Below are 22,151 nucleotides of genomic sequence, written 5' to 3'. Positions count from 1 at the left end.
AAGAGGTGCCGTTTGTGTTTTGCAGCGGATCCTGCTCCTGTGTTGCGAGATCCTAGTCTTGATTTTCTGCGTGGTTTGCCCGATATAGAGTAGTTGGCAGGGACATTTTATACAGTAGATCACATTTTGTGAATTACAATTAGAGAAGAACTGTAAAGTGTGTTTGGTGCCATTATATTCAAAGGACTGGGTGTTACAGGTGGAATCACACGACAGACAGTTGTTACATTTATAGTGGCCTTGTAGAGGAGGGAGGCCAAGGAAAGAATGAAGAGTATTGTCCTTGTGCACTGGTTTCTGGGCTCTAACTAGGTGGTCCTTAATATTACGTCCTCTCTTGAAGGCAAAGAGTGGAGTGCCTGTATTGAGTTCCAATGGGCCTAGTACTGACCAGTGTTTCTTTATCATTTTGGTAAGTTTGTTGCTAACCGGGCAGAAGGTAGTGACGCATGTGATTTTGTTGAGGGATGCCTTCTCTTTGGGTTGCAGCAGGAATTCACGATGTGAGTACCATGCTCGTTTCATTGACCTCTTTACTAGACGTCTAGGGTAGCCCCGATTGGTGAGTTTTTTACATAGGATTTCAGCCTCTTGGAAGAAATCCTCTTTGAACCTGCAATTTCTGCGAATACGCAGGAATTGACCGTAGGGTAGGCCATCTCTCAGAGCCCTGGGATGACAGCTATCGTACTGTAAGAGGGTGTTACGCTCTGTAGGTTTTCTAAAGAGGGTAGTGTAGAGTTCACCCTCGGACGTTTTGACCGTGACGTCTAGGTAGTCAATTTTGTTTTTATTGAAATTGTAGGTAAATTTTAGGTCCGGCTGGGTGTTATTGAGCCATACACTGAATAGTTGGAGTTCAGTTTCAGTGCCAGACCAAATCATGAAGACGTCATCTATGTACCTTCGCCATACGCGAATTTTGTTAAAGAAGGGGTTGTTGTTGTTGAGGATGAACTTATTTTCAATGTCATCAACAAAGAGTATGGCAAAATTAGGAGCAAAAATGGCCCCCATTGAAGTGCCTTTACATTGCCTGTAATACTGGTCTTCAAACATAAAATAGTTTCTGGTGAGGGCTATTTCCAGGAGTGAGATGATGAATTCTGTTGGGACCCGATGAGGTGCTGGGCGTAGATTGAGATGTTTAGTGATAACTTCTATGCCTTTGTCTTGGGGAATGTTGGTGTATAGTGACTCGATGTCCAGAGTGACCAGGAGTTCAGTTTGGGGGTCAAAGGGCTGGGATTCAATTAGGTTGATAAAGTGAGTGGTGTCCTTAACGTAAGTGGCGGTGTCTTGTACCATATTCTTTATAAAGAAGTCAATGTAGCTCCCTAAAGGTTCTAGAATGGATCCGCAACCAGAAAGGATGGGTCTGCCTGGTGGAGTTTCCAGATTCTTATGGATCTTGGGAAGAGTATATAGGACAGGAGTCCTAGGGTTTTTATTATTTAGAAAGGAAAATTCGTGTTTGCTGATGTAGCCTTCTTCTAGAGCCGTTTTGGTAGCTGTGAGGATGAGGTCACTGATGTCTTGAAGAGGATTGCGCATAAGGCGTTCATAGTGTGACGTGTTCCTGAGTTGGCGTTGGATTTCATTGTCGTAGGCGGTTTTGTCCTGTAGGACGATACCGCCTCCCTTGTCACAGGGTTTTATCACCACGTCATCGAGGTTTTTTAGAGCGTTGAGACTATGTCTTTCTTCAAGGCTAACATTGAAGGGAGTGAACCTGTAGTTAGTTTTTATGTTGTTGAAGTCTTTAAGTACGAGATGTTCGAAGGTAATAACTTCCGGGGGCATCGAACCAGTGGGTGGATTGAATGTGGATTTGGGTCGCAATCCTGTGATATCATTTCTCGTGGTTGTCTCTTTATCTTGGAAAAATACATTAAGTCTTACTTTCCTAAAGAATTGAAGAATTTCGGTGTGGATGTCAAACCAGTTAGGTTTTTCCGTGATGACAAAGGAAAGTCCTCTACTAAGTAGGGCTATGTCAGTCGAGGCCAGCTGATGTTTGGAGAGGTTAAAGATAGGCATTTGGTCCATGTTAGATGAGAGAGGTGGGAGGGGGGAAGGTGTTAGTATTGGTAACCCCATTGGTAGAATTTCCTGCGTGTTTGTCGCTCCCCTGGGGGGAGGTTGTACCTGGGCCTCCCTCTGCCCCGACCTCTGCCTCTCGGTCTCTCCCCTGTGAATGTTTGGCCTCTCTCTAAAAAATTGGGATTGTATGTAGAGGAGCTAGTGCCTTCCCCGGGATCAGAGTTGTCGGATTCTAGAGAGGAGGTTGAGAACGTGACCGGCTGCCTGTTTCTGAATCTACCCCAAGTACCTGTTGGGTACCTCTGTTGATCTTGGTTGTTTTGAGTAAAGAAGTCTTCTCTGAGGTAAGGGTAGGTTTGTTCTTTGTTGTAGGTCCTTATGTCCTTTGTCACTTTAGTTGACTTTTTATGGTGTTCAAAGTTTTGAAAGTCAACAATGGTACGTTCTAGTTTCTCCAGGGCTGATTTGGCATCTGCTAGGCTGTCTAGTTCTAAGATTGCCTTTTCTAGTTCTCGGATTTCTAGTAGTTCTTTTCTACTGTGTTCTAATGCAGTGTCAATACCTAGCACCATCCAGTGGCGGGAACACGTAGTGCCAATGTGGGCGAAACCGTTCTTAAATTTTGGGTCTTGTAGGAAGATTGCAGGGATGTTGCGTACTTGCAAACCTACTGGAATGATGTCTGCCTTCAGATATTCCGTAAGCATACGGGCGTGTAGTTCAGTACGTATGTGTTTCTTTTTTAGTCTTTCTAGACTAATAAGTTTTTCACTTGCTACATTAGAGGGAGTGTTGTTGGCTGGTATCGGTGTATGGAAAAGTGAAGGACCATTAATCAATCTTGCTATATATTCCTCGGTATAGGTTGGGATAGTGGGTGTAGACATAGTCTGATAACGAGGTAGGGCTTCTGGCTGGCCTGTAAGTTAGGGTGATGTACATAGATCAAAGGAGGGAACAGAGTAATTTCTTTATAGTATAACTTAATATAACCACTAAAGAGTGGAACCCTTGCAGTGAAGCCACTGCACGTACGAGTGTTTTAAAGAACAAGGGTACCCCTTATGCGAACCTGGGGTGATACAATGTGGAAGAGAACAATGGTTCGGGATGGCCTGAGAAGGTCCAGTGAAATGAAAAGCCCTTAGGAGGGCGAGATGATTTAGTATAGGTTCAAGGACTCATATTGGAGAGTGATACTTAATATAGAGAAACAAGGGACAGGAGAGGTCAATGTATGACACTTATTTATTGAACAAAGATTGAATTCAAGTGCTCACATATTTAGTGACAAGAAAGCGTGACATGCAGGTGAGGGTGGAGTCTTTAAAAGAGAACATCGCATTGGCAACAATAGAGAACCATTTTTTAAATAAGATTAGTACAAAATAGGTTCGAGTTGCATAGGGTCGACGGCGTTTCGAACTCAGTTATTTGAGTTCATCATCAGGACAAAATGTGAGCATATGAACTCTAAATGTGAAAAAAATACAGAAAAAATAAATAAATAAACAAGTACAAAACATAAATTAGTCCCTGAACTGTAACAAGCATCACAAGCAATTAATGAGCGGTACATGGTGTTCTCCAAAACGTGATGCAATTACATAAAGATGAGAAATCGGTAACCTGGCAGAGTCAGCAAAGTCATGGAACTGAGCAGTCTAGTGCCCTGAAGGAATGCGCAATTACAAGAATATGATGTTAGAGACTCGGAGCTCATAGTGACGAAGTAAATTATAGCGCTAGGGGCGGAGGTTGGGGCATCATTGCGCGCGCATGAAGTGGAACACTTACTGAGCATATGAGCGGTAGAGTGACGGGATAGTCGTCAGTAAAAACGTGTTCGTCGCGGTAGTGAACGTCTTGATTTGAATCAATAGCCTAAGAAAACGGAGTGATTATGGGATACAACTGGACAAAGCGCGTGGTGATTAAAGCAAGAATACCGCGTGGTGTTACGGTAGTGAAGACACTTACTGAAGTAATAAACTGGGTACGGACTTCTCAATAAATGGAAGCGCGGTGTCTGTGCCGAAATTTAATTCAAGCAGGTATCAGGAGGAAGTTGCCTGAGGAAAAAGGGGGGGGGGTGTTATTGTTAAAGGGACGTAGTACGGTGTGTGTACATGTAAATACGGGGCGGTGCCAGAATTAGAGCGAGGACACTTACTTAAGGTAGGAGTGTAATCATGCCTGCTCAGCGAGTTGAGGCGAGTTTTCGGTGCCGAGGAACTCAATCTGTAGAGGAGGATGCGGGAGGTTACCTTCAGGCGGATATCAAAGCCACGAGCAAGTGGAGGGAAGGGGATTTGGTTTTAATAGTACTTACTTAATCCATGCGGCACTCGGTGCATTCAATGGGGGTCACGGGGAGTGGAGCGAATCCTGTGTGCGTGTAGTTACGCGCGGCGACTGGCCATGAAGTGGGAGGGGGAGGTATTTAAGGGGCAGGGTTGCCATTGGTTACTCGAGGCGTCTGCAGCTGCGCCGATCGCAAGGTGTGAAAGCCCAACAAGGGTAGTAGGCTCAGGAGGTGCCTGTATGCAATTAAAACCGCTAGCATGAATGGGACTGCTCGGGTTACTAGTTACTGTGATGGAGCATGATTCCATACCGTTGGGCACACAATGTTGAGAATTCTTAAGTCTGGGGTCAATACAAAAGGGCCAAAGGGGGTATTGGGCGGTGCAGTAACTAAATTGCAGCGTCAATATAGTAAAGGCAGAGTAGGTGTTCAAATACTTGCCCGCTTAGTATACATTCAATTATATACAAGTAGTACAATAAGAAACAGAAGGGTTGCTTTACATACAAGAGTACAGAATTGCATGTACGAGGTCTCAGGGTTGGCAAGAAGAGACTGGTGTTGCAAGAGTTAATGGCATATTTGAACACAGAAGGTGGTTACAGAATGGTTCTGTATTCGTCCAGAGTGTTAAGTCCTTGTTCAATGGAGCGGCATTTAAAAATCCATTTACATTCCATGCGGTTAAGGATTTGCTGTTGATTTCCTCCTCTGTGGTTGTGTTGTAGGCTGTCAATCACTTGCCATGTGAAATCAGATTCAGAGTGTCCTTTGGCCAGAAAATGTTCCACAAGAGGTGCCGTTTGTGTTTTGCAGCGGATCCTGCTCCTGTGTTGCGAGATCCTAGTCTTGATTTTCTGCGTGGTTTGCCCGATATAGAGTAGTTGGCAGGGACATTTTATACAGTAGATCACATTTTGTGAATTACAATTAGAGAAGAACTGTAAAGTGTGTTTGGTGCCATTATATTCAAAGGACTGGGTGTTACAGGTGGAATCACACGACAGACAGACATACAATCCCAATTTTTTAGAGAGAGGCCAAACATTCACAGGGGAGAGACCGAGAGGCAGAGGTCGGGGCAGAGGGAGGCCCAGGTACAACCTCCCCCCAGGGGAGCGACAAACACGCAGGAAATTCTACCAATGGGGTTACCAATACTAACACCTTCCCCCCTCCCACCTCTCTCATCTAACATGGACCAAATGCCTATCTTTAACCTCTCCAAACATCAGCTGGCCTCGACTGACATAGCCCTACTTAGTAGAGGACTTTCCTTTGTCATCACGGAAAAACCTAACTGGTTTGACATCCACACCGAAATTCTTCAATTCTTTAGGAAAGTAAGACTTAATGTATTTTTCCAAGATAAAGAGACAACCACGAGAAATGATATCACAGGATTGCGACCCAAATCCACATTCAATCCACCCACTGGTTCGATGCCCCCGGAAGTTATTACCTTCGAACATCTCGTACTTAAAGACTTCAACAACATAAAAACTAACTACAGGTTCACTCCCTTCAATGTTAGCCTTGAAGAAAGACATAGTCTCAACGCTCTAAAAAACCTCGATGACGTGGTGATAAAACCCTGTGACAAGGGAGGCGGTATCGTCCTACAGGACAAAACCGCCTACGACAATGAAATCCAACGCCAACTCAGGAACACGTCACACTATGAACGCCTTATGCGCAATCCTCTTCAAGACATCAGTGACCTCATCCTCACAGCTACCAAAACGGCTCTAGAAGAAGGCTACATCAGCAAACACGAATTTTCCTTTCTAAATAATAAAAACCCTAGGACTCCTGTCCTATATACTCTTCCCAAGATCCATAAGAATCTGGAAACTCCACCAGGCAGACCCATCCTTTCTGGTTGCGGATCCATTCTAGAACCTTTAGGGAGCTACATTGACTTCTTTATAAAGAATATGGTACAAGACACCGCCACTTACGTTAAGGACACCACTCACTTTATCAACCTAATTGAATCCCAGCCCTTTGACCCCCAAACTGAACTCCTGGTCACTCTGGACATCGAGTCACTATACACCAACATTCCCCAAGACAAAGGCATAGAAGTTATCACTAAACATCTCAATCTACGCCCAGCACCTCATCGGGTCCCAACAGAATTCATCATCTCACTCCTGGAAATAGCCCTCACCAGAAACTATTTTATGTTTGAAGACCAGTATTACAGGCAATGTAAAGGCACTTCAATGGGGGCCATTTTTGCTCCTAATTTTGCCATACTCTTTGTTGATGACATTGAAAATAAGTTCATCCTCAACAACAACAACCCCTTCTTTAACAAAATTCGCGTATGGCGAAGGTACATAGATGACGTCTTCATGATTTGGTCTGGCACTGAAACTGAACTCCAACTATTCAGTGTATGGCTCAATAACACCCAGCCGGACCTAAAATTTACCTACAATTTCAATAAAAACAAAATTGACTACCTAGACGTCACGGTCAAAACGTCCGAGGGTGAACTCTACACTACCCTCTTTAGAAAACCTACAGAGCGTAACACCCTCTTACAGTACGATAGCTGTCATCCCAGGGCTCTGAGAGATGGCCTACCCTACGGTCAATTCCTGCGTATTCGCAGAAATTGCAGGTTCAAAGAGGATTTCTTCCAAGAGGCTGAAATCCTATGTAAAAAACTCACCAATCGGGGCTACCCTAGACGTCTAGTAAAGAGGTCAATGAAACGAGCATGGTACTCACATCGTGAATTCCTGCTGCAACCCAAAGAGAAGGCATCCCTCAACAAAATCACATGCGTCACTACCTTCTGCCCGGTTAGCAACAAACTTACCAAAATGATAAAGAAACACTGGTCAGTACTAGGCCCATTGGAACTCAATACAGGCACTCCACTCTTTGCCTTCAAGAGAGGACGTAATATTAAGGACCACCTAGTTAGAGCCCAGAAACCAGTGCACAAGGACAATACTCTTCATTCTTTCCTTGGCCTCCCTCCTCTACAAGGCCACTATAAATGTAACAACTGTCTGTCGTGTGATTCCACCTGTAACACCCAGTCCTTTGAATATAATGGCACCAAACACACTTTACAGTTCTTCTCTAATTGTAATTCACAAAATGTGATCTACTGTATAAAATGTCCCTGCCAACTACTCTATATCGGGCAAACCACGCAGAAAATCAAGACTAGGATCTCGCAACACAGGAGCAGGATCCGCTGCAAAACACAAACGGCACCTCTTGTGGAACATTTTCTGGCCAAAGGACACTCTGAATCTGATTTCACATGGCAAGTGATTGACAGCCTACAACACAACCACAGAGGAGGAAATCAACAGCAAATCCTTAACCGCATGGAATGTAAATGGATTTTTAAATGCCGCTCCATTGAACAAGGACTTAACACTCTGGACGAATACAGAACCATTCTGTAACCACCTTCTGTGTTCAAATATGCCATTAACTCTTGCAACACCAGTCTCTTCTTGCCAACCCTGAGACCTCGTACATGCAATTCTGTACTCTTGTATGTAAAGCAACCCTTCTGTTTCTTATTGTACTACTTGTATATAATTGAATGTATACTAAGCGGGCAAGTATTTGAACACCTACGCTGCCTTTACTATATTGACGCTGCAATTTAGTTACTGCACCGCCCAATACCCCCTTTGGCCCTTTTGTATTGACCCCAGACTTAAGAATTCTCAACATTGTGTGCCCAACGGTATGGAATCATGCTCCATCACAGTAACTAGTAACCCGAGCAGTCCCATTCATGCTAGCGGTTTTAATTGCATACAGGCACCTCCTGAGCCTACTACCCTTGTTGGGCTTTCACACCTTGCGATCGGCGCAGCTGCAGACGCCTCGAGTAACCAATGGCAACCCTGCCCCTTAAATACCTCCCCCTCCCACTTCATGGCCAGTCGCCGCGCGTAACTACACGCACACAGGATTCGCTCCACTCCCCGTGACCCCCATTGAATGCACCGAGTGCCGCATGGATTAAGTAAGTACTATTAAAACCAAATCCCCTTCCCTCCACTTGCTCGTGGCTTTGATATCCGCCTGAAGGTAACCTCCCGCATCCTCCTCTACAGATTGAGTTCCTCGGCACCGAAAACTCGCCTCAACTCGCTGAGCAGGCATGATTACACTCCTACCTTAAGTAAGTGTCCTCGCTCTAATTCTGGCACCGCCCCGTATTTACATGTACACACACCGTACTACGTCCCTTTAACAATAACACCCCCCCCCTTTTTCCTCAGGCAACTTCCTCCTGATACCTGCTTGAATTAAATTTCGGCACAGACACCGCGCTTCCATTTATTGAGAAGTCCGTACCCAGTTTATTACTTCAGTAAGTGTCTTCACTACCGTAACACCACGCGGTATTCTTGCTTTAATCACCACGCGCTTTGTCCAGTTGTATCCCATAATCACTCCGTTTTCTTAGGCTATTGATTCAAATCAAGACGTTCACTACCGCGACGAACACGTTTTTACTGACGACTATCCCGTCACTCTACCGCTCATATGCTCAGTAAGTGTTCCACTTCATGCGCGCGCAATGATGCCCCAACCTCCGCCCCTAGCGCTATAATTTACTTCGTCACTATGAGCTCCGAGTCTCTAACATCATATTCTTGTAATTGCGCATTCCTTCAGGGCACTAGACTGCTCAGTTCCATGACTTTGCTGACTCTGCCAGGTTACCGATTTCTCATCTTTATGTAATTGCATCACGTTTTGGAGAACACCATGTACCGCTCATTAATTGCTTGTGATGCTTGTTACAGTTCAGGGACTAATTTATGTTTTGTACTTGTTTATTTATTTATTTTTTCTGTATTTTTTTCACATTTAGAGTTCATATGCTCACATTTTGTCCTGATGATGAACTCAAATAACTGAGTTCGAAACGCCGTCGACCCTATGCAACTCGAACCTATTTTGTACTAATCTTATTTAAAAAATGGTTCTCTATTGTTGCCAATGCGATGTTCTCTTTTAAAGACTCCACCCTCACCTGCATGTCACGCTTTCTTGTCACTAAATATGTGAGCACTTGAATTCAATCTTTGTTCAATAAATAAGTGTCATACATTGACCTCTCCTGTCCCTTGTTTCTCTATATTAAGTATCACTCTCCAATATGAGTCCTTGAACCTATACTAAATCATCTCGCCCTCCTAAGGGCTTTTCATTTCACTGGACCTTCTCAGGCCATCCCGAACCATTGTTCTCTTCCACATTGTATCACCCCAGGTTCGCATAAGGGGTACCCTTGTTCTTTAAAACACTCGTACGTGCAGTGGCTTCACTGCAAGGGTTCCACTCTTTAGTGGTTATATTAAGTTATACTATAAAGAAATTACTCTGATCCCTCCTTTGATCTATGTACATCACCCTAACTTACAGGCCAGCCAGAAGCCCTACCTCGTTATCAGACTATGTCTACACCCACTATCCCAACCTATACCGAGGAATATATAGCAAGATTGATTAATGGTCCTTCACTTTTCCATACACCGATACCAGCCAACAACACTCCCTCTAATGTAGCAAGTGAAAAACTTATTAGTCTAGAAAGACTAAAAAAGAAACACATACGTACTGAACTACACGCCCGTATGCTTACGGAATATCTGAAGGCAGACATCATTCCAGTAGGTTTGCAAGTACGCAACATCCCTGCAATCTTCCTACAAGACCCAAAATTTAAGAACGGTTTCGCCCACATTGGCACTACGTGTTCCCGCCACTGGATGGTGCTAGGTATTGACACTGCATTAGAACACAGTAGAAAAGAACTACTAGAAATCCGAGAACTAGAAAAGGCAATCTTAGAACTAGACAGCCTAGCAGATGCCAAATCAGCCCTGGAGAAACTAGAACGTACCATTGTTGACTTTCAAAACTTTGAACACCATAAAAAGTCAACTAAAGTGACAAAGGACATAAGGACCTACAACAAAGAACAAACCTACCCTTACCTCAGAGAAGACTTCTTTACTCAAAACAACCAAGATCAACAGAGGTACCCAACAGGTACTTGGGGTAGATTCAGAAACAGGCAGCCGGTCACGTTCTCAACCTCCTCTCTAGAATCCGACAACTCTGATCCCGGGGAAGGCACTAGCTCCTCTACATACAATCCCAATTTTTTAGAGAGAGGCCAAACATTCACAGGGGAGAGACCGAGAGGCAGAGGTCGGGGCAGAGGGAGGCCCAGGTACAACCTCCCCCCAGGGGAGCGACAAACACGCAGGAAATTCTACCAATGGGGTTACCAATACTAACACCTTCCCCCCTCCCACCTCTCTCATCTAACATGGACCAAATGCCTATCTTTAACCTCTCCAAACATCAGCTGGCCTCGACTGACATAGCCCTACTTAGTAGAGGACTTTCCTTTGTCATCACGGAAAAACCTAACTGGTTTGACATCCACACCGAAATTCTTCAATTCTTTAGGAAAGTAAGACTTAATGTATTTTTCCAAGATAAAGAGACAACCACGAGAAATGATATCACAGGATTGCGACCCAAATCCACATTCAATCCACCCACTGGTTCGATGCCCCCGGAAGTTATTACCTTCGAACATCTCGTACTTAAAGACTTCAACAACATAAAAACTAACTACAGGTTCACTCCCTTCAATGTTAGCCTTGAAGAAAGACATAGTCTCAACGCTCTAAAAAACCTCGATGACGTGGTGATAAAACCCTGTGACAAGGGAGGCGGTATCGTCCTACAGGACAAAACCGCCTACGACAATGAAATCCAACGCCAACTCAGGAACACGTCACACTATGAACGCCTTATGCGCAATCCTCTTCAAGACATCAGTGACCTCATCCTCACAGCTACCAAAACGGCTCTAGAAGAAGGCTACATCAGCAAACACGAATTTTCCTTTCTAAATAATAAAAACCCTAGGACTCCTGTCCTATATACTCTTCCCAAGATCCATAAGAATCTGGAAACTCCACCAGGCAGACCCATCCTTTCTGGTTGCGGATCCATTCTAGAACCTTTAGGGAGCTACATTGACTTCTTTATAAAGAATATGGTACAAGACACCGCCACTTACGTTAAGGACACCACTCACTTTATCAACCTAATTGAATCCCAGCCCTTTGACCCCCAAACTGAACTCCTGGTCACTCTGGACATCGAGTCACTATACACCAACATTCCCCAAGACAAAGGCATAGAAGTTATCACTAAACATCTCAATCTACGCCCAGCACCTCATCGGGTCCCAACAGAATTCATCATCTCACTCCTGGAAATAGCCCTCACCAGAAACTATTTTATGTTTGAAGACCAGTATTACAGGCAATGTAAAGGCACTTCAATGGGGGCCATTTTTGCTCCTAATTTTGCCATACTCTTTGTTGATGACATTGAAAATAAGTTCATCCTCAACAACAACAACCCCTTCTTTAACAAAATTCGCGTATGGCGAAGGTACATAGATGACGTCTTCATGATTTGGTCTGGCACTGAAACTGAACTCCAACTATTCAGTGTATGGCTCAATAACACCCAGCCGGACCTAAAATTTACCTACAATTTCAATAAAAACAAAATTGACTACCTAGACGTCACGGTCAAAACGTCCGAGGGTGAACTCTACACTACCCTCTTTAGAAAACCTACAGAGCGTAACACCCTCTTACAGTACGATAGCTGTCATCCCAGGGCTCTGAGAGATGGCCTACCCTACGGTCAATTCCTGCGTATTCGCAGAAATTGCAGGTTCAAAGAGGATTTCTTCCAAGAGGCTGAAATCCTATGTAAAAAACTCACCAATCGGGGCTACCCTAGACGTCTAGTAAAGAGGTCAATGAAACGAGCATGGTACTCACATCGTGAATTCCTGCTGCAACCCAAAGAGAAGGCATCCCTCAACAAAATCACATGCGTCACTACCTTCTGCCCGGTTAGCAACAAACTTACCAAAATGATAAAGAAACACTGGTCAGTACTAGGCCCATTGGAACTCAATACAGGCACTCCACTCTTTGCCTTCAAGAGAGGACGTAATATTAAGGACCACCTAGTTAGAGCCCAGAAACCAGTGCACAAGGACAATACTCTTCATTCTTTCCTTGGCCTCCCTCCTCTACAAGGCCACTATAAATGTAACAACTGTCTGTCGTGTGATTCCACCTGTAACACCCAGTCCTTTGAATATAATGGCACCAAACACACTTTACAGTTCTTCTCTAATTGTAATTCACAAAATGTGATCTACTGTATAAAATGTCCCTGCCAACTACTCTATATCGGGCAAACCACGCAGAAAATCAAGACTAGGATCTCGCAACACAGGAGCAGGATCCGCTGCAAAACACAAACGGCACCTCTTGTGGAACATTTTCTGGCCAAAGGACACTCTGAATCTGATTTCACATGGCAAGTGATTGACAGCCTACAACACAACCACAGAGGAGGAAATCAACAGCAAATCCTTAACCGCATGGAATGTAAATGGATTTTTAAATGCCGCTCCATTGAACAAGGACTTAACACTCTGGACGAATACAGAACCATTCTGTAACCACCTTCTGTGTTCAAATATGCCATTAACTCTTGCAACACCAGTCTCTTCTTGCCAACCCTGAGACCTCGTACATGCAATTCTGTACTCTTGTATGTAAAGCAACCCTTCTGTTTCTTATTGTACTACTTGTATATAATTGAATGTATACTAAGCGGGCAAGTATTTGAACACCTACGCTGCCTTTACTATATTGACGCTGCAATTTAGTTACTGCACCGCCCAATACCCCCTTTGGCCCTTTTGTATTGACCCCAGACTTAAGAATTCTCAACATTGTGTGCCCAACGGTATGGAATCATGCTCCATCACAGTAACTAGTAACCCGAGCAGTCCCATTCATGCTAGCGGTTTTAATTGCATACAGGCACCTCCTGAGCCTACTACCCTTGTTGGGCTTTCACACCTTGCGATCGGCGCAGCTGCAGACGCCTCGAGTAACCAATGGCAACCCTGCCCCTTAAATACCTCCCCCTCCCACTTCATGGCCAGTCGCCGCGCGTAACTACACGCACACAGGATTCGCTCCACTCCCCGTGACCCCCATTGAATGCACCGAGTGCCGCATGGATTAAGTAAGTACTATTAAAACCAAATCCCCTTCCCTCCACTTGCTCGTGGCTTTGATATCCGCCTGAAGGTAACCTCCCGCATCCTCCTCTACAGATTGAGTTCCTCGGCACCGAAAACTCGCCTCAACTCGCTGAGCAGGCATGATTACACTCCTACCTTAAGTAAGTGTCCTCGCTCTAATTCTGGCACCGCCCCGTATTTACATGTACACACACCGTACTACGTCCCTTTAACAATAACACCCCCCCCCTTTTTCCTCAGGCAACTTCCTCCTGATACCTGCTTGAATTAAATTTCGGCACAGACACCGCGCTTCCATTTATTGAGAAGTCCGTACCCAGTTTATTACTTCAGTAAGTGTCTTCACTACCGTAACACCACGCGGTATTCTTGCTTTAATCACCACGCGCTTTGTCCAGTTGTATCCCATAATCACTCCGTTTTCTTAGGCTATTGATTCAAATCAAGACGTTCACTACCGCGACGAACACGTTTTTACTGACGACTATCCCGTCACTCTACCGCTCATATGCTCAGTAAGTGTTCCACTTCATGCGCGCGCAATGATGCCCCAACCTCCGCCCCTAGCGCTATAATTTACTTCGTCACTATGAGCTCCGAGTCTCTAACATCATATTCTTGTAATTGCGCATTCCTTCAGGGCACTAGACTGCTCAGTTCCATGACTTTGCTGACTCTGCCAGGTTACCGATTTCTCATCTTTATGTAATTGCATCACGTTTTGGAGAACACCATGTACCGCTCATTAATTGCTTGTGATGCTTGTTACAGTTCAGGGACTAATTTATGTTTTGTACTTGTTTATTTATTTATTTTTTCTGTATTTTTTTCACATTTAGAGTTCATATGCTCACATTTTGTCCTGATGATGAACTCAAATAACTGAGTTCGAAACGCCGTCGACCCTATGCAACTCGAACCTATTTTGTACTAATCTTATTTAAAAAATGGTTCTCTATTGTTGCCAATGCGATGTTCTCTTTTAAAGACTCCACCCTCACCTGCATGTCACGCTTTCTTGTCACTAAATATGTGAGCACTTGAATTCAATCTTTGTTCAATAAATAAGTGTCATACATTGACCTCTCCTGTCCCTTGTTTCTCTATATTAAGTATCACTCTCCAATATGAGTCCTTGAACCTATACTAAATCATCTCGCCCTCCTAAGGGCTTTTCATTTCACTGGACCTTCTCAGGCCATCCCGAACCATTGTTCTCTTCCACATTGTATCACCCCAGGTTCGCATAAGGGGTACCCTTGTTCTTTAAAACACTCGTACGTGCAGTGGCTTCACTGCAAGGGTTCCACTCTTTAGTGGTTATATTAAGTTATACTATAAAGAAATTACTCTGATCCCTCCTTTGATCTATGTACATCACCCTAACTTACAGGCCAGCCAGAAGCCCTACCTCGTTATCAGACTATGTCTACACCCACTATCCCAACCTATACCGAGGAATATATAGCAAGATTGATTAATGGTCCTTCACTTTTCCATACACCGATACCAGCCAACAACACTCCCTCTAATGTAGCAAGTGAAAAACTTATTAGTCTAGAAAGACTAAAAAAGAAACACATACGTACTGAACTACACGCCCGTATGCTTACGGAATATCTGAAGGCAGACATCATTCCAGTAGGTTTGCAAGTACGCAACATCCCTGCAATCTTCCTACAAGACCCAAAATTTAAGAACGGTTTCGCCCACATTGGCACTACGTGTTCCCGCCACTGGATGGTGCTAGGTATTGACACTGCATTAGAACACAGTAGAAAAGAACTACTAGAAATCCGAGAACTAGAAAAGGCAATCTTAGAACTAGACAGCCTAGCAGATGCCAAATCAGCCCTGGAGAAACTAGAACGTACCATTGTTGACTTTCAAAACTTTGAACACCATAAAAAGTCAACTAAAGTGACAAAGGACATAAGGACCTACAACAAAGAACAAACCTACCCTTACCTCAGAGAAGACTTCTTTACTCAAAACAACCAAGATCAACAGAGGTACCCAACAGGTACTTGGGGTAGATTCAGAAACAGGCAGCCGGTCACGTTCTCAACCTCCTCTCTAGAATCCGACAACTCTGATCCCGGGGAAGGCACTAGCTCCTCTACATACAATCCCAATTTTTTAGAGAGAGGCCAAACATTCACAGGGGAGAGACCGAGAGGCAGAGGTCGGGGCAGAGGGAGGCCCAGGTACAACCTCCCCCCAGGGGAGCGACAAACACGCAGGAAATTCTACCAATGGGGTTACCAATACTAACACCTTCCCCCCTCCCACCTCTCTCATCTAACATGGACCAAATGCCTATCTTTAACCTCTCCAAACATCAGCTGGCCTCGACTGACATAGCCCTACTTAGTAGAGGACTTTCCTTTGTCATCACGGAAAAACCTAACTGGTTTGACATCCACACCGAAATTCTTCAATTCTTTAGGAAAGTAAGACTTAATGTATTTTTCCAAGATAAAGAGACAACCACGAGAAATGATATCACAGGATTGCGACCCAAATCCACATTCAATCCACCCACTGGTTCGATGCCCCCGGAAGTTATTACCTTCGAACATCTCGTACTTAAAGACTTCAACAACATAAAAACTAACTACAGGTTCACTCCCTTCAATGTTAGCCTTGAAGAAAGACATAGTCTCAACGCTCTAAAAAACCTCGATGACGTGGTGATAAAACCCTGTGACAAGGGAGGCGGTATCGTCCTACAGGACAAAACCGCCTACGACAATGAAATCCAACGCCAACTCAGGAACACGTCACACTATGAACGCCTTATGCGCAATCCTCTTCAAGACATCAGTGACCTCATCCTCACAGCTACCAAAACGGCTCTAGAAGAAGGCTACATCAGCAAACACGAATTTTCCTTTCTAAATAATAAAAACCCTAGGACTCCTGTCCTATATACTCTTCCCAAGATCCATAAGAATCTGGAAACTCCACCAGGCAGACCCATCCTTTCTGGTTGCGGATCCATTCTAGAACCTTTAGGGAGCTACATTGACTTCTTTATAAAGAATATGGTACAAGACACCGCCACTTACGTTAAGGACACCACTCACTTTATCAACCTAATTGAATCCCAGCCCTTTGACCCCCAAACTGAACTCCTGGTCACTCTGGACATCGAGTCACTATACACCAACATTCCCCAAGACAAAGGCATAGAAGTTATCACTAAACATCTCAATCTACGCCCAGCACCTCATCGGGTCCCAACAGAATTCATCATCTCACTCCTGGAAATAGCCCTCACCAGAAACTATTTTATGTTTGAAGACCAGTATTACAGGCAATGTAAAGGCACTTCAATGGGGGCCATTTTTGCTCCTAATTTTGCCATACTCTTTGTTGATGACATTGAAAATAAGTTCATCCTCAACAACAACAACCCCTTCTTTAACAAAATTCGCGTATGGCGAAGGTACATAGATGACGTCTTCATGATTTGGTCTGGCACTGAAACTGAACTCCAACTATTCAGTGTATGGCTCAATAACACCCAGCCGGACCTAAAATTTACCTACAATTTCAATAAAAACAAAATTGACTACCTAGACGTCACGGTCAAAACGTCCGAGGGTGAACTCTACACTACCCTCTTTAGAAAACCTACAGAGCGTAACACCCTCTTACAGTACGATAGCTGTCATCCCAGGGCTCTGAGAGATGGCCTACCCTACGGTCAATTCCTGCGTATTCGCAGAAATTGCAGGTTCAAAGAGGATTTCTTCCAAGAGGCTGAAATCCTATGTAAAAAACTCACCAATCGGGGCTACCCTAGACGTCTAGTAAAGAGGTCAATGAAACGAGCATGGTACTCACATCGTGAATTCCTGCTGCAACCCAAAGAGAAGGCATCCCTCAACAAAATCACATGCGTCACTACCTTCTGCCCGGTTAGCAACAAACTTACCAAAATGATAAAGAAACACTGGTCAGTACTAGGCCCATTGGAACTCAATACAGGCACTCCACTCTTTGCCTTCAAGAGAGGACGTAATATTAAGGACCACCTAGTTAGAGCCCAGAAACCAGTGCACAAGGACAATACTCTTCATTCTTTCCTTGGCCTCCCTCCTCTACAAGGCCACTATAAATGTAACAACTGTCTGTCGTGTGATTCCACCTGTAACACCCAGTCCTTTGAATATAATGGCACCAAACACACTTTACAGTTCTTCTCTAATTGTAATTCACAAAATGTGATCTACTGTATAAAATGTCCCTGCCAACTACTCTATATCGGGCAAACCACGCAGAAAATCAAGACTAGGATCTCGCAACACAGGAGCAGGATCCGCTGCAAAACACAAACGGCACCTCTTGTGGAACATTTTCTGGCCAAAGGACACTCTGAATCTGATTTCACATGGCAAGTGATTGACAGCCTACAACACAACCACAGAGGAGGAAATCAACAGCAAATCCTTAACCGCATGGAATGTAAATGGATTTTTAAATGCCGCTCCATTGAACAAGGACTTAACACTCTGGACGAATACAGAACCATTCTGTAACCACCTTCTGTGTTCAAATATGCCATTAACTCTTGCAACACCAGTCTCTTCTTGCCAACCCTGAGACCTCGTACATGCAATTCTGTACTCTTGTATGTAAAGCAACCCTTCTGTTTCTTATTGTACTACTTGTATATAATTGAATGTATACTAAGCGGGCAAGTATTTGAACACCTACGCTGCCTTTACTATATTGACGCTGCAATTTAGTTACTGCACCGCCCAATACCCCCTTTGGCCCTTTTGTATTGACCCCAGACTTAAGAATTCTCAACATTGTGTGCCCAACGGTATGGAATCATGCTCCATCACAGTAACTAGTAACCCGAGCAGTCCCATTCATGCTAGCGGTTTTAATTGCATACAGGCACCTCCTGAGCCTACTACCCTTGTTGGGCTTTCACACCTTGCGATCGGCGCAGCTGCAGACGCCTCGAGTAACCAATGGCAACCCTGCCCCTTAAATACCTCCCCCTCCCACTTCATGGCCAGTCGCCGCGCGTAACTACACGCACACAGGATTCGCTCCACTCCCCGTGACCCCCATTGAATGCACCGAGTGCCGCATGGATTAAGTAAGTACTATTAAAACCAAATCCCCTTCCCTCCACTTGCTCGTGGCTTTGATATCCGCCTGAAGGTAACCTCCCGCATCCTCCTCTACAGATTGAGTTCCTCGGCACCGAAAACTCGCCTCAACTCGCTGAGCAGGCATGATTACACTCCTACCTTAAGTAAGTGTCCTCGCTCTAATTCTGGCACCGCCCCGTATTTACATGTACACACACCGTACTACGTCCCTTTAACAATAACACCCCCCCCCTTTTTCCTCAGGCAACTTCCTCCTGATACCTGCTTGAATTAAATTTCGGCACAGACACCGCGCTTCCATTTATTGAGAAGTCCGTACCCAGTTTATTACTTCAGTAAGTGTCTTCACTACCGTAACACCACGCGGTATTCTTGCTTTAATCACCACGCGCTTTGTCCAGTTGTATCCCATAATCACTCCGTTTTCTTAGGCTATTGATTCAAATCAAGACGTTCACTACCGCGACGAACACGTTTTTACTGACGACTATCCCGTCACTCTACCGCTCATATGCTCAGTAAGTGTTCCACTTCATGCGCGCGCAATGATGCCCCAACCTCCGCCCCTAGCGCTATAATTTACTTCGTCACTATGAGCTCCGAGTCTCTAACATCATATTCTTGTAATTGCGCATTCCTTCAGGGCACTAGACTGCTCAGTTCCATGACTTTGCTGACTCTGCCAGGTTACCGATTTCTCATCTTTATGTAATTGCATCACGTTTTGGAGAACACCATGTACCGCTCATTAATTGCTTGTGATGCTTGTTACAGTTCAGGGACTAATTTATGTTTTGTACTTGTTTATTTATTTATTTTTTCTGTATTTTTTTCACATTTAGAGTTCATATGCTCACATTTTGTCCTGATGATGAACTCAAATAACTGAGTTCGAAACGCCGTCGACCCTATGCAACTCGAACCTATTTTGTACTAATCTTATTTAAAAAATGGTTCTCTATTGTTGCCAATGCGATGTTCTCTTTTAAAGACTCCACCCTCACCTGCATGTCACGCTTTCTTGTCACTAAATATGTGAGCACTTGAATTCAATCTTTGTTCAATAAATAAGTGTCATACATTGACCTCTCCTGTCCCTTGTTTCTCTATATTAAGTATCACTCTCCAATATGAGTCCTTGAACCTATACTAAATCATCTCGCCCTCCTAAGGGCTTTTCATTTCACTGGACCTTCTCAGGCCATCCCGAACCATTGTTCTCTTCCACATTGTATCACCCCAGGTTCGCATAAGGGGTACCCTTGTTCTTTAAAACAGCCATCACTCAGGCAGCACGGCAAACTAAGTCTATTCTGCTTTTCCCGTAGCTTGGTGTCGAAATACGTCCTCGGCCTTATTTGCGAAGCTGGTGTTTGGACAAGTCGAGTACACTAATCCCTGTCTGGCTTTCCTAATCCCTGTTTCAACTATCTGTAGGCTCACACTATTCTTTCCTGATCATATCTTATCAACTGGCCTTCACTGTCTACTGCTAGCATTCTCCTGTGTCACGACTGTCCTCCAATACACACAAAGCGTATCTCACCACCTGCAAGTTAGTTATAATCTGTTAATGAATTAGTTTGGGGTGGGATCACAAACACAGTTGGAGGAGAGGTCTCTTCGAGTCATCTGATATTTCTGTTTTCAAACCTTTCTTATTGGTTCCACTTTGTTTTTCCACTTACCCTATTGGCTCTTTTCTTCCATGCTTGGGGAGTGTGTCTCGTTAATAATTATGTATTGTATAGTATTTAATCTGATGCGCCACAGAGTGAAGTGGCAGTCTCCTGAGAACCTACTTTGTGTACTTCTAGGATAACTGTACTAGCTGCAGCTAAATAAATCCAATCTTCTAACGCCGACAGAGTGTCCCGTGTCTCTGTGTAGCGAAGCAGGTGAACTCCGGAGACAGAGGGCGTACCCTGCGCCGCCAGGTCCAAAAGGTTCTGGTTCTTCACTGTGATTTGCCCTCTTCAGCTGGCTGTTATGCAATAGCCATCAGTGCAGAGGGTTTTAAGATCTTATTGATCGTTTACTTGAATTTTTTTCTGTCGTCTTTGTAGGAGATTGTCAGAGTGACAGGCCCAGGATTTGTTTTCCTTTTTACAAGATGAGCAGTTGTAGTAGCCCTACTTGTGTGCTTGTTTCTTCCTGTTGAGGCTTTCTCTAATCCTAGTGCATTGAGACTCTGCTTTCCCTGTGGCATTATCTGCAGAGGATCACAGTGGACGCTGACTGTTCTCTGTTCCGTCTTCATTTCCGTTTATGTCCATTCTCTATTATTTATGACTCGGGTCCCTCAGCACTGCCTTTGTAGAACAGCTGTGTAGTTTTACCAAATGGCTGACACCATGTCATCAAGAGCCACTGCTTTCAGTCATTGGCAGGATGCATTTTGGGAGTTGTTGTTTTGGCATTTTAGCCTCTCAGCCTTTTACCGGCCTAAGGCGCGTGACATCGAGTGGTTATGTTGAGTGAGTGAGATGAGAAAAATTCCGGTGTAATTAAGCTTTTAATAGCGGATAATTATGTTGATGTTTTTGGGTGGTGTTTTACTGGTTTGTGGTTGATGCCTAGTCCAAGAGCGCACGTGTACGGCGGGCAGGATCAGGCCGGTTGCATTTCCAATGCTTGTTTATATCCTCTGGCCATGCAGGGCCAGAGGGTGATGCATTGTTTGCGGGCCCTTCTGGGACAAACTCTGAGTTCCGCTCTCGCGGGACTCTGGTCATTACAAACTGTACTTGTGAAATGCTGCATCAGGCATTATCAGACAAGCTGCCGCAGGTCTGAAAGTGCTGCAAACCTGCCGTAAATTGGTGCTAGGGAGCAGTGAATGTTTAACATCTAACGTATAAAGACCCCCCTAAGCCCCATTCAAAGGATGAGACAGGAGGGTCATGAACGCTGCAAGGAGTCAATGCAATAGAAGCATAATAGCATTTTACTGTTGGAGCACTCCTTGGACCCTAATGTAAAAAATACTTTTCAGCTGCACCAATAAATTCAAAGGAATAGATCTGCCCTAATGGCCGTGAGGCTGCTGCCTTCCCTAACCTTTTGAAGCAACCAGCCCCTGCGGGTGATAGTGCCAGGGACAGAACGGTAAGTGTCATGTGGTGCAGATAAAATCCAGTGTCTACATCTGCAATAGAAGACATCAGAGGACGGAACAGGAAAGGGACGTTGCACGTCACTTCTGCAGGAGTCCTTCTGAGGATACGGTCTCGCTGCCTCCCAATGCCAGAAGCCCCTGGCACTCTCTGGGAGGTTGGTAACTCTCTACCCATGGGCATTTTTCACCCTGATGAATGCGGTGCCCACACCTGTTCTGACTCTAGCAAAAATGTACGGCTCAGCGCAGATTGTGATGTCCATCAGTGGTAATGAGCATAAAACTTCAAAACTGAGATATTAAACTGCGTACTGAGGTTTTGCATGTGCCAATACCCGTTTGAAGCAGTCGGTAATCTGATGGAAAAATGCG

The 22,151-nt window shown here is 44.4% G+C and overlaps 4 long non-coding RNA genes across 4 annotated transcripts; 3 read left to right on the top strand and 1 right to left on the bottom strand.

The window, feature by feature from the left end:
• Nucleotides 1-3,441: 3,441 nt before the first annotated feature.
• On the bottom strand, nucleotides 3,442-4,284 carry LOC146808998 (uncharacterized). The gene is made up of 4 exons (XR_014965514.1): nucleotides 4,217-4,284; nucleotides 4,024-4,115; nucleotides 3,841-3,927; nucleotides 3,442-3,516 (listed from the first exon to the last, which is right to left on the bottom strand). It is a non-coding gene; the product is annotated as an uncharacterized LOC146808998 (long non-coding RNA).
• Nucleotides 4,285-8,454: 4,170 nt separating this feature from the next.
• LOC146808997 (uncharacterized) lies at nucleotides 8,455-9,296 on the top strand. Its single transcript, XR_014965513.1, has 4 exons — nucleotides 8,455-8,522; nucleotides 8,623-8,714; nucleotides 8,811-8,897; nucleotides 9,222-9,296. It is a non-coding gene; the product is annotated as an uncharacterized LOC146808997 (long non-coding RNA).
• A 4,299-nt stretch (nucleotides 9,297-13,595) lies between these two features.
• On the top strand, nucleotides 13,596-14,437 carry LOC146808996 (uncharacterized). The gene is made up of 4 exons (XR_014965512.1): nucleotides 13,596-13,663; nucleotides 13,764-13,855; nucleotides 13,952-14,038; nucleotides 14,363-14,437. It is a non-coding gene; the product is annotated as an uncharacterized LOC146808996 (long non-coding RNA).
• Nucleotides 14,438-18,736: 4,299 nt separating this feature from the next.
• On the top strand, nucleotides 18,737-19,578 carry LOC146808995 (uncharacterized). Its single transcript, XR_014965511.1, has 4 exons — nucleotides 18,737-18,804; nucleotides 18,905-18,996; nucleotides 19,093-19,179; nucleotides 19,504-19,578. It is a non-coding gene; the product is annotated as an uncharacterized LOC146808995 (long non-coding RNA).
• The last annotated feature ends 2,573 nt before the right edge of the window (nucleotides 19,579-22,151 follow it).

The sequence above is a fragment of the Triturus cristatus genome, chromosome 7 (genome assembly GCF_964204655.1).
Source record: "Triturus cristatus chromosome 7, aTriCri1.1, whole genome shotgun sequence".
NCBI classification, from domain to species: Eukaryota; Metazoa; Chordata; class Amphibia; order Caudata; family Salamandridae; genus Triturus; species Triturus cristatus.
The sequence above is the reverse complement of the archived record's forward strand: the minus strand, read 5'-3'. Positions and strand labels throughout refer to the sequence as shown.